Source organism: Priapulus caudatus, unplaced genomic scaffold, assembly GCF_000485595.1.
Source record: "Priapulus caudatus unplaced genomic scaffold, Priapulus_caudatus-5.0.1 Scaffold495, whole genome shotgun sequence".
NCBI lineage: Eukaryota > Metazoa > Priapulida > Priapulimorpha > Priapulimorphida > Priapulidae > Priapulus > Priapulus caudatus.
In genome coordinates this window covers 206713-217217 of record NW_014577556.1, presented here as the reverse complement: position 1 = coordinate 217217, position 10505 = coordinate 206713, and the positions used below count along the sequence as shown (strand labels likewise).

General features: G+C 41.9%; 1 protein-coding gene across 1 annotated transcript in view; it reads left to right on the top strand.

Annotated features, from left to right (window-relative positions):
* LOC106811015 (TATA-box-binding protein 2-like) overlaps positions 1-10505 on the top strand; it is a 23263-nt gene that overhangs the window by 735 nt on the left and 12023 nt on the right. The gene's annotated exons all lie outside the window — the stretch shown is intronic.

Genomic DNA, 10505 nt, shown 5'->3' with positions numbered 1-10505 from the left:
CCGGTTTCAGGTAATATTTCAACAGTTCTGATCGCATTGACTCCTGGTTGAGACCAAAGACAAATTTGTCGCATGGGTCCCAATAAAACCAATGTCATTTACATCAATATAAATATAATATTATATCAATATAATAGGTTAGGGTTATGGTTAGGGTTATTGTTAGGGTTAGGGTTAGGTTTAGCCTTTATGGTTAGGGTTAGAATTAGGGTTAGGGTTAGGGTTAGGTCATTGGTTTTACTGGGACCCATGTTCTCTATCCTTGGGCCTTAATTATTATAAATAATATATCACAATATCATATATGACTATTATTAAGTACGGTAATAAGTATTAAGTATTATTAATATTATCTCAAAGGAATGAACAGGGGTTTCTACCCAAAAACGGCGTGTGTAATCTCCTTTAATAAAATGAATGTAATATCTACATCAATATGGCCGGTTTGGTTACGTCGATTTGTCACTCTTGACAATTAGGCCCCCCTACTCAACGGTTTCTGGTGGGCGCAAGAAAAAGGAAATTTACAAATAAAAATTACATGACCAAGAATATAAGTAAATAAAATAAGGTAAAAAGACTAAAGGATAAAGTAAAGACATGCATCTAAACAGAGGAATTGCTCTGACCTGTGATTGGAGGATAAAAATAGAATTCGTGACGTTTTGTTTCCATTTTGCATACCCCGCCGCATACGCTATTATTATGCTAACTATCATATGGTGCGAACGATTTGAGTTACATTTCTATAAATTCTAACTATTATAGACACATGTCTTAGCCTTAATCTTTGTGAATTTTGAGCCTATTGAAGCACGATTAGTCTAATTAATTAGCAAATGTGCACGTGCGGTATCGCTCGTAGGCTATGACCGACACGGCACGCGCAGCTATGACCGGTGAAACGAAACGTCACAAATTCTATTTTTATTCTCCAATCACAGGTCGGAGCAATTTCTCTGTTTAGACGCATGTAAGTAAAGGAGTTGACCCATTTGCTTTTTGGTCATCTAGCCAAGACCAATTCGGCTACCGTGTTGGTACCAGGAAAATGTTTCCACGCCGGCATAGCTCAAGGCCTTCATTTGACTTACTGGGCAAATGGGGACCAAAATACTTTAGAATAAATGACGTGACAGCTCCCCCCTTAAAAGATACTAAGGAGAGAGTCTCAGCAACTGGTGCTGGTAAAGAGTTCCAAACTGGTACTGTCCTGGGGAAGAAACTAAACTTGAAGCTGTCTGCTCTGGTTGAGAATTGCTTGAGTTTCTTGGAGTATGCTGATCTAGTGCGGACTGTCATAGGTGTCAAATATTAATTGCTTGGAATATCCGCCAGATTGTTAATGATTTTAAATAACATGGTCAGCTGTAGTTTTGTTCTCCTGTTTTCTAATGGTTCCCAGCTCAGGTGGTCTAACATGCTGCTGACACTACTGGTGTTTCTGTAGCGGTTGATGGTGTGACGTGCAGCACGCCTTTGAACCATTTCTACTTTTCTGATCTGTTCTTTTTGGTGTGGTCTTCATACTGTGGCACAATAATCTAAGTTTGAACGGACAAGGGCTATATATGCGTTTGTCTTTGTTTCCTTGTTTGCTGTTCTAAGGTTTCTCTTGAGGAATCCCAGCATACTGTTGGCCTTTTTAGTGATTCTGTCGATGTGGTTTTTCTATGACAGGCTGGATTCAATATCTACCCCTAGGTATTTTGTACTCCTAGATATTTCAAGCACTTGTCCTTTTAGTGTGGTACTGATAATTGCTATCAGCTATTATTCATCCTTTTATTGCTATATTGCTTGTCAGTGATATTTGATGGGATAATACGCTGCACTTTTGTGGGTGGAAGTCCATACCCCAAGTTTTCTCCCATTCTGCAAGCTGGTACAGGTCCTGTTGTAGTATATCGCTATCTGATGTTGTCTTGATTTTTCTATATACCATACAATCATCAGCAAATAATCATACCTGTGATGTTAGGTTGTCACTGTCAGGCAAATCATTGATGAACAAGAGGAATAGCAACGGTGCAAGTACTGTTCCTTGTGGGACTCCACTGACAACTGGGACTTTCTCTGATGATTCACCCTCAACGATGACTGTATTCATTTGTGAGTTTGTCCTGTTATTCCAAAATGTACGATTTTGTTGAGAAGTCGTTGGTGAGAAACACGGTCAAATGCTTTTGAGAAATCTAGGATGGTCATATCAATTTGTTCACCTTTGTTAAGGGCAGAAGCGAGTTCATGACACATGGTGATGAGCTGTGTTTCACAAGTCGGTATACTGTGTTCGTCAAGGTGTTTCCTGGTGTTGCTTACAATGATGCAGGGGTAGAAATTAACTTTTGAACACGGGGCCCTAAAAATGAGCAAGTCCGCGCAGCAAAATGAGGGAGTCCGCAGTCTGAGGTTCAAAATTAATGATATTAACAATAACGCATGTGCTTATTTTTATTAGCTCATCTGACATAGTCAGATGCAGCTTGTAGAATCGCTTGATCGTCCGTCCGTCCGTCCGTCCGTCTGTCCGTTACTATATAACACTATATGAAACTATACCATACTATATAACACTGCATAGCACTATATAATACTACATAACACTATATAACACTATATGAAACTATACCATACTATATAACAATGCATAGCACTATATAATACTATATAACACTATATAACAGTGTATAACACTGTATAGCACTATATAACACTTTATAACGCGTTATAACACGGTATAACACTGTATAACGCTATATAACACTATATCATACTAATACTATATAACACTTTATAATACTTATACTATATAACACTATATAACACTATATAAAACTATACAATACTATATAACACTATACAATACTAATACTGTTGGGCGTATCAGTTCGGCAGTTCCCGGAGAGCCTCGGGAGGCTGAGGATAGGGGATACGCAGGAGTGGAAGTTGTAAATGGACGGCGTGGATTTGGTGAATAAAGAATTGTAGTCTTGTTATATATAGGCTTTCTCTGGTGTCTTATATGTCGTGCACGGACGACAACATGGTGTCAGATGGGTACGAACATTTCATGAGCATCGTCAAGGCTAGACCGATTAATTCTGTCCCATATAACCTTTATTTTGGTGAGGGTTATATTGGGACAGAACGGGGTTCATTGAAATTTCGTGAGATCGCATGCAAAATGCATGCGCTGCGAATGCGGCCCGTACGCCGCTATTGGCGCGAAAAAAAACCTACCGTTCCCTTCTACATGGCTTTACCTTGCTACTGATATGTGTATACATTCACTTCAATCGTTATTTACTTCTTAAAAGATTGTTTTTCATAAACCCCGCTTCATTAACTTTAGTAAATTACGTCGGCCATTTACAAATAATCAGATCAATAATAGCCCCTGGTTCTCGTTTGTATCTGTGGCGCTGCAGGAGGTCTGATAGAATAGCTGTGATTGGTCTGATTGTTTGAAAATGGCAAACGTAATTTACTAAAGTGCAGCGGCTCATTACAAGAATCGTCAACTTGAAATCTCGGCACTATATAAGGTCTGCCATGCCGGACGAAGCACTACAAGTAATACGCTACACAATCGAGCCACAGATACTAGTTGACGACAAACAGAAGCCATGGATAATGGATGGAGCATTTACGTAGCCACTATGCGGGCTCAACTGGTTTTTGTCTTATGGCTGACAGATTCAAATTTTGGAACTCAGGGCGCCCACGAAATTGTACAGGACTGGAAAGTAAAGGTAAGGCAAGGAGGCTCATTATGCGAGTACGAAGCACTCAGTGGTTCAAGGATAGAGAACATGGGTCCCAATAAAACCAATGTCATTTACATTAATATAAATATAATATTATATCAATATAATAGGTTAGGGTTATATATTGATATAATATTATATTTATATTGATGTAAATGACATTGGTTTTATTGGGACCCATGCGACAAATTTGTCTTTGGTCTCAACCAGGAGTCAATGCGATCAGAACTGTTGAAATATTACCTGAAACCGGACAATACTCCCAAATCTATGCTAGATGTAGTATCAGAGGCCAAGACCCTTGAGTCTGCACAAAAGGCCAACAAGCTAATCGGCGACGCCTCTAAACATATTGAGGAACAAGTGAATTGGACCAGTCACCGACAAATGCGATTAAAACGCGAACGGGGCACCTGCCACTGGTGTGGTGATACCCGTGGTCCTCACGCGTGGAAAATATGCCCGGCAAACGGCCAAACTTGCACTAAGTGTGGAGTAAATGATCACTTCGCTAAGGTATGCATGGAATTCGCACAGATGTCGCAGGAGAGACAACCCAGCAGAAGTCAAGGTCGGGGCCGTGGTAACAAATTTAGAGGTCGCTGGGGTGGGGATACCCGTGGTCTAGGTCGAGGCAACAACAGGTTCAATAGAGACCGCGACCAAATTGCATTCACCAAACAAGATGTGCATCAACTTTATGGTGCAAAGGAACAGTACACGGACACGTCCGAGCAGTATAGCGATGAGTACCAGGAACAGGCGTATGCACTCGAGGCACAAGTGCACAACGTCACTGTACAGCCAGCTATGAAACGGTATTTCGTAAACCTCCAGATGTCCAGCAAAGGGTCAAACTTCACTCCAGTCAACTTTTAAATAGACACGGCAGCGACATGTAACACAATATCGGACAAAACTCTAGCAACACTACAGCCAAGATCCGACATATTGCACTCGCCATATTTGTTGTATCCATATGGAAATGCAAAGCCGATACGGCCCGTGGGACAGGCAGAACTGCTATGTGAAAAACAAGACAAATACGAAACACTTGTGTTTCAAGTTTTACCCGATGAGGTAATGGGAGACAAGCCAGCACTACTATCTGGGAAGGACAGCTAAATTTCTGGCCTGATCACAATACAAACTGATAAAGAATTTTCCCTGTCGAACACAGTAACAGCCGTCTCCAATAGACAGCACAATGATTTACCAGGGTACAAACTTCAACCTCCAAGGCAACAGGAAGACATTGCATGCGAGTCAGAATTACAGTTGGCTCCATCAGCTCTCCTATGCAACCATGTAGAGCAGAGCAACAACAACTCTACTCTACAGTGCATGCCTGCGCCAGCACCATCAGCCCAAATCAAGATACTAGCGAATAGAGTTCTACCCCCGCCAGGGCAGCTACATAAGGAGCAGATACTACAACAATATCAGAAAAACTTTAGCGGTCTAGGCTGCTTGAGACCGCCTGTGTCTTTCAAGGTCAATGACAAGGTAACACCCGTTCAAATGCCAGTCCACAGAATCCCAGTGGCAAAAAGAGAGAAAGAAAAAACGGCTATTGATCGCTACGTTCAAGCCGGAATTCTGGCAAAAGTTGATAAACCTACCTAGGTGCTAAAATAAACTGATCAGAAAAACACTGGAAAAGTTTCGGATATGCATTGACCCTAGTCAAACTGTAAACAAGGCCATTAGGAGACCAATCCATCAAATGCCGACACTCAACGAGCAGCTCCACAAGCTCCACAATGCCAAATGTTTCTCCATTGCTGACGTTCGAGATTGGTTTCTGCATATACCACTCGATGAGAAATCGTCCCGGATGACAACCATGCACACATCGTACGGCCGGTACAGATGGCTTCGTCTACCATTCGGGATAAACAGCACGCCTGAGGAGTTCCAAGTGAGGCTACAGACCGCCCTTGAGGGGCTAGAAGGAACCATTGGGGTAGCGGATGACATCCTCATTTCTGGGAAAGGCTACACTTATGAAGAAGCCAAAAAATACCATGACCGTTGCTAAATCGCGCTTATGGAACGGTGCTTAAAAAAGAACATTAAGCTAAACGCAGGAAAATTGCGGTTCAAACTGCGTAAGGTAAAGTTCATGGGCAATGTAATTACCGACCAAGGCATGAAAACCGACCCAGACAAAATTCTCGCGATCACGCAAATGCCAGCTCCTCGTAACAAAGCCGACTACTGAGATTCATCGGGATGATCAACTATCTAGCTCCATACTGTAAGAACCTGAGTGCTACAATCCATCCTCTCCGAATGCTCACTCAAAATGGCGTTGCATTCACGTGGTCATCGACACAAGAACAAGCATTCAATGCGGCAAAGAAGCTTATCACCTGTGTCCCTGTGCTGGCCTATGATCTAGGAAAACCGGTAGTTCTTCAAGTCAACGCTAGTGATGAAGGACTGGGTGGAGCACTACTCCAACCTGACGATGACGGCAAACTTCGACCGGTAGCGTTCACATCGTGCAGCATGAGCTCAACAGAGCAGCGATACTCACAAATAGAAAAAGAATGTTTGGCGATATGCAACGGGTTTCATAAGTTTGACCAGTGGCTGTATGGCAAATCAGACATTGAGGTCCACACAGACCACCAGCCACTAGAGACTATATTGAAGAAACCCCTTAACAAGGCACCAGCCAGACTCCAGAAAATAATCATGCGCCTGTAAAGGTACATATTCAATGCACGCTATAAAAAGGGCACATTGCTCTATTTGGCCGACACTCTGTCGCGTGCTGCTCTACCTACACCAGTATGTGCCAAGGTAACAGGATTTAAAATTTTCCGTCTAGAGATGGAAAAGGGACTGGAAGAACTAAATCCCCGTCTTCGAGAAGACACCGAGTCACAACTACGTGTAGAAACTGGCAAAGATCCTGCCCTATCAGATCTGTACGATGTCATTACTCGGGGGTGGCCAAAAAAAGCTCTAATCTCACAAGAACGCTGCGACTACACTGGAGCTACAAGGACGAACTCACTATTCACAACGGCACAATTTACAAAGAGCCCCTTGTTTTGGTGCCTCAGTCAATGCAAGCAGAGATTCTTGAGAAAATTCACATAAACCATTTTGGAGCTGAGTCCAACACACGCATGACGCGAGAGGTTCTATTTTGACCGGGAATGAGGAAATCCATTTAAGACATGTGCGACTCCTGTGGCATTTGCGCACAGTATAGTCAGACGGGCCCCAAAGAACCTATGAAATCTTTGCCAATACCCACACTGCCGTGGCAGATGCTTAGCCAAGACTTGTTCACATACAATCATCAAAACTACCTAGTGACTGTCTGTCATTTCTCCGACTGGATCGAGGTATATTTACTACCAGACACGCTCTCGACAACGGTGATTGCCAAGACAAAGTCCCACTTTGCAAGATTTGGGATTCCCAAAATCTGCCACACCGATAATGGGCCACAGTTTGTCAGCAAGGAGTACAGAGATTTTGCAACGAAATATAGATTCAAACATACAACGTCATCTCCGTACTACGCAAAGGGAAACGGAAGAGCAGAATCTGTTGTAAAAATGTGCAAATCAATGCTAAGGAAATGTGAAAGTATCGACTGTGCCTTAGTAAATTACAGGAACACACCACGAAAGGGACACACATACTCACCGACTCAGCGCATGCTCTACAGGCGCACTCGCACGCTACTACCCACGTCAGACGCACTGCTCAGTCCAAGGACAATATATTATTGATATTGACACTGTTCTACAAGAGATTAGAGCCAAACGATGATGCAGTAAAAAACACTATGACAAGTCTGCTACTCAGGTCCATGATGGAGTAGAGGTCGGCTCATACGTATATGCGAAACCACCGCCACAGTGCAGAGGTAAACCATGGCAATACGGCAAGGTTGTACAGAAAGACAGTCACATATCGTACACGGTGGATACGCATGGCAGTACGATAAGGAGGAACAGAATACATATTAGACCAGCCGCACCGCCACCATATACGAGTGCCAGCTCGATGACAACGATTGCGCCATCAAACACCCTTGCGATTTTTCCATCAGAGGGAGAACAAATTGCTAGAAGGGCCGCCACTACTGCTGGATTGGTGGACATTCCATCCAGGGTGCAGACTAGCCCCCCAGATATGATAGCAAGTGCAAACGCACCAAGTACCTGTGATGAGGAGACAAACCAACTCCAAAGCCCAACGAACTTGGTTCGGCCAGAAATACCCATCATGTCGCGCAACTGGGGTACTACAATAACGCGCAATATTAAGCTACCAGCTAAATACAGAGATTTGTGGTCGGTTTGCCTGGAATGTGAACTGTCTTGTGGGGAAGAGAAACATAGTGGTTTCAAATTGACACTATATGGACTGTAAAACATTTACAAGAGTGATCACTTATAGACTGTTTCAGTTGTGTTGAATGTCTTTCTGTACATGTGCAACAAACGTTTATTGTGTTAGTGCCAAAGTCAATGTGCCAGAAAATAGTTTTATTTCAATTTTTTTACGAAAACAAAGGAAGGAGGAGAGATGTTTGGCGTATCAGTTTGGCAGTTCCAGGAGAGCCTCGGGAGGCTGATGATAGGGGATACGCAGGAGTTGAAGTTGGAAATGGACTGCGTGGATTTGGTAAATAAAGAATTGTAGTCTTGTTATATATAGGCTTTCTCTGGTATCTTATATGTCGTGCACGGACGACAACAATACTATATAACACTATATAATACTAATACTATATAACACTATATAATATTAATACTATATAACACTATGTAATACTAATACTATATAACACTATATAATACTAATACTATATAACACTATATAACACTATATAAAACTATATACAATACTATATAGCACGGCATAGCGCTATATAATACTATATAACACTATACCAAACTATATAGCACTGCATAGCACTATATAATACTATATAACACTATATAACACTATATAACACTATATAACACTATCTAACACTATATAACACTATATAACACTATATAATACTATATAACACTATATAACACTGCATAGCACTATATAATACTATATAACACTATATAACACTGTATAACACTATATAACACTATATAACACTTTATAACGCGTTATAACACGGTATAACACTGTATAACGCTATATAACACTATATAATACTGGTACTATATAATACTAAAACTATACCATACTATATAACACTGCATAGCACTATATAATACTATATAACACTATACGATACTATATAACAGTATACAATACTATACAACACTATATAACACTATACAACACTATAGCTGCGTTCACACGATATACACGGCCTCACTGGTTCCGTACTTATCTGGTGCTGAATTCGGCTGAAATACCGTGCTAAGATAACCTGGAGGGTTCACACGATAATCGAGGCTTAGTTGGCTAGGTATAATATAGACTGGTACCGAACACTATATAAAACTATATAACGCTATATAACACTGTATAACACCATATAACACTATATAACGCTATATAACACTGTATAACACTATATAACGCTATAAAACACACATTATGAAACTATTTGTCTGTTAAAATGTCTGTATGCATTAGAAACTCTCTATTTAACAATTCATAAAAACGTTGAGCTCCTATTTAAAGCACACACACACGTAGTACTCTTGAGCAAAAACTTCAAAAAATAATGTTTACGTACATTATTTTAGTTAGTAGCTCAAAGAATAATTATGTGCTATGCATTATAGGTACCTTCTTGAAGTTTCTAGGTCCAAATTACTCTATGATCGAAATTTTGAGCATCATTTAAAGAGTAAACGTTTATATGGTGGACGTTACTATTTGCAAACAATTTACTATTGATTTGCCACATCGTTGAGGCCTATTCATGTCGAAATTACAAAGAGAGAACGCTCTCTCTCTCTCCTCTTCCTCGCTCTCACCTACCTTACTCTCTCTCCCTCTCACCCTCTCCCTTTCCCCCACCGTCTCCTACCTCTCCTCACCCTCTCTCTGTCTCCTCACGCCCTTCCTCACCCTTTCTGACCTCTCCCTCTTCTCCTCCTTCTATCCCCTCTCCCCTCTCCCCCTCTCCCCTTCTCCCACTCAACCATCTCTTACCTGCATGCTGAGATTACACGATGCCTCTGAACACCTCACCAACGCTGGCGGAGCTTTCGCTCCATGTTCCGCATTCAACCCATCGGCAACGCTCTCCAGAAACCACTCATTCTCCGCTGGCACGGGCCCTACGTCGTAACCCCACGGTCTGCGAGCAATATCAATGCTGCCACGCGTGGCCGAAAGAAATGCCTCCGATAGAGAGAACCGCGAGCAAGCAGCGAGTAATACTGCACACGAGACGAAAAGTCGGAGTCGCCCTCTGCAGCCCATGATTGCTCAAGTCGCTGTTTAGAGTGGTATATCTGCACACGGAGTGTAGCGAGAGGGAGAGACACGAGGGAACGAATGCACACGCACGCACACAGACAACAACGTTGGCGACTGGTCCGTCGTTCTTGCAACGTCAATATACGCTGCGATGCATCGTCATCGGTGCTTTTATAATTTGCTGTCGTGTGCAAATCTTTGCAGAAAGAGTTATCATCGACGCACCGAGCGTTATCAATATTTAGGTAAATATTCGATCAAATAATATAGCTGACAACCCATTACCGCGTATGTGTGTGTGTGTGTGTGTGTGTGTGT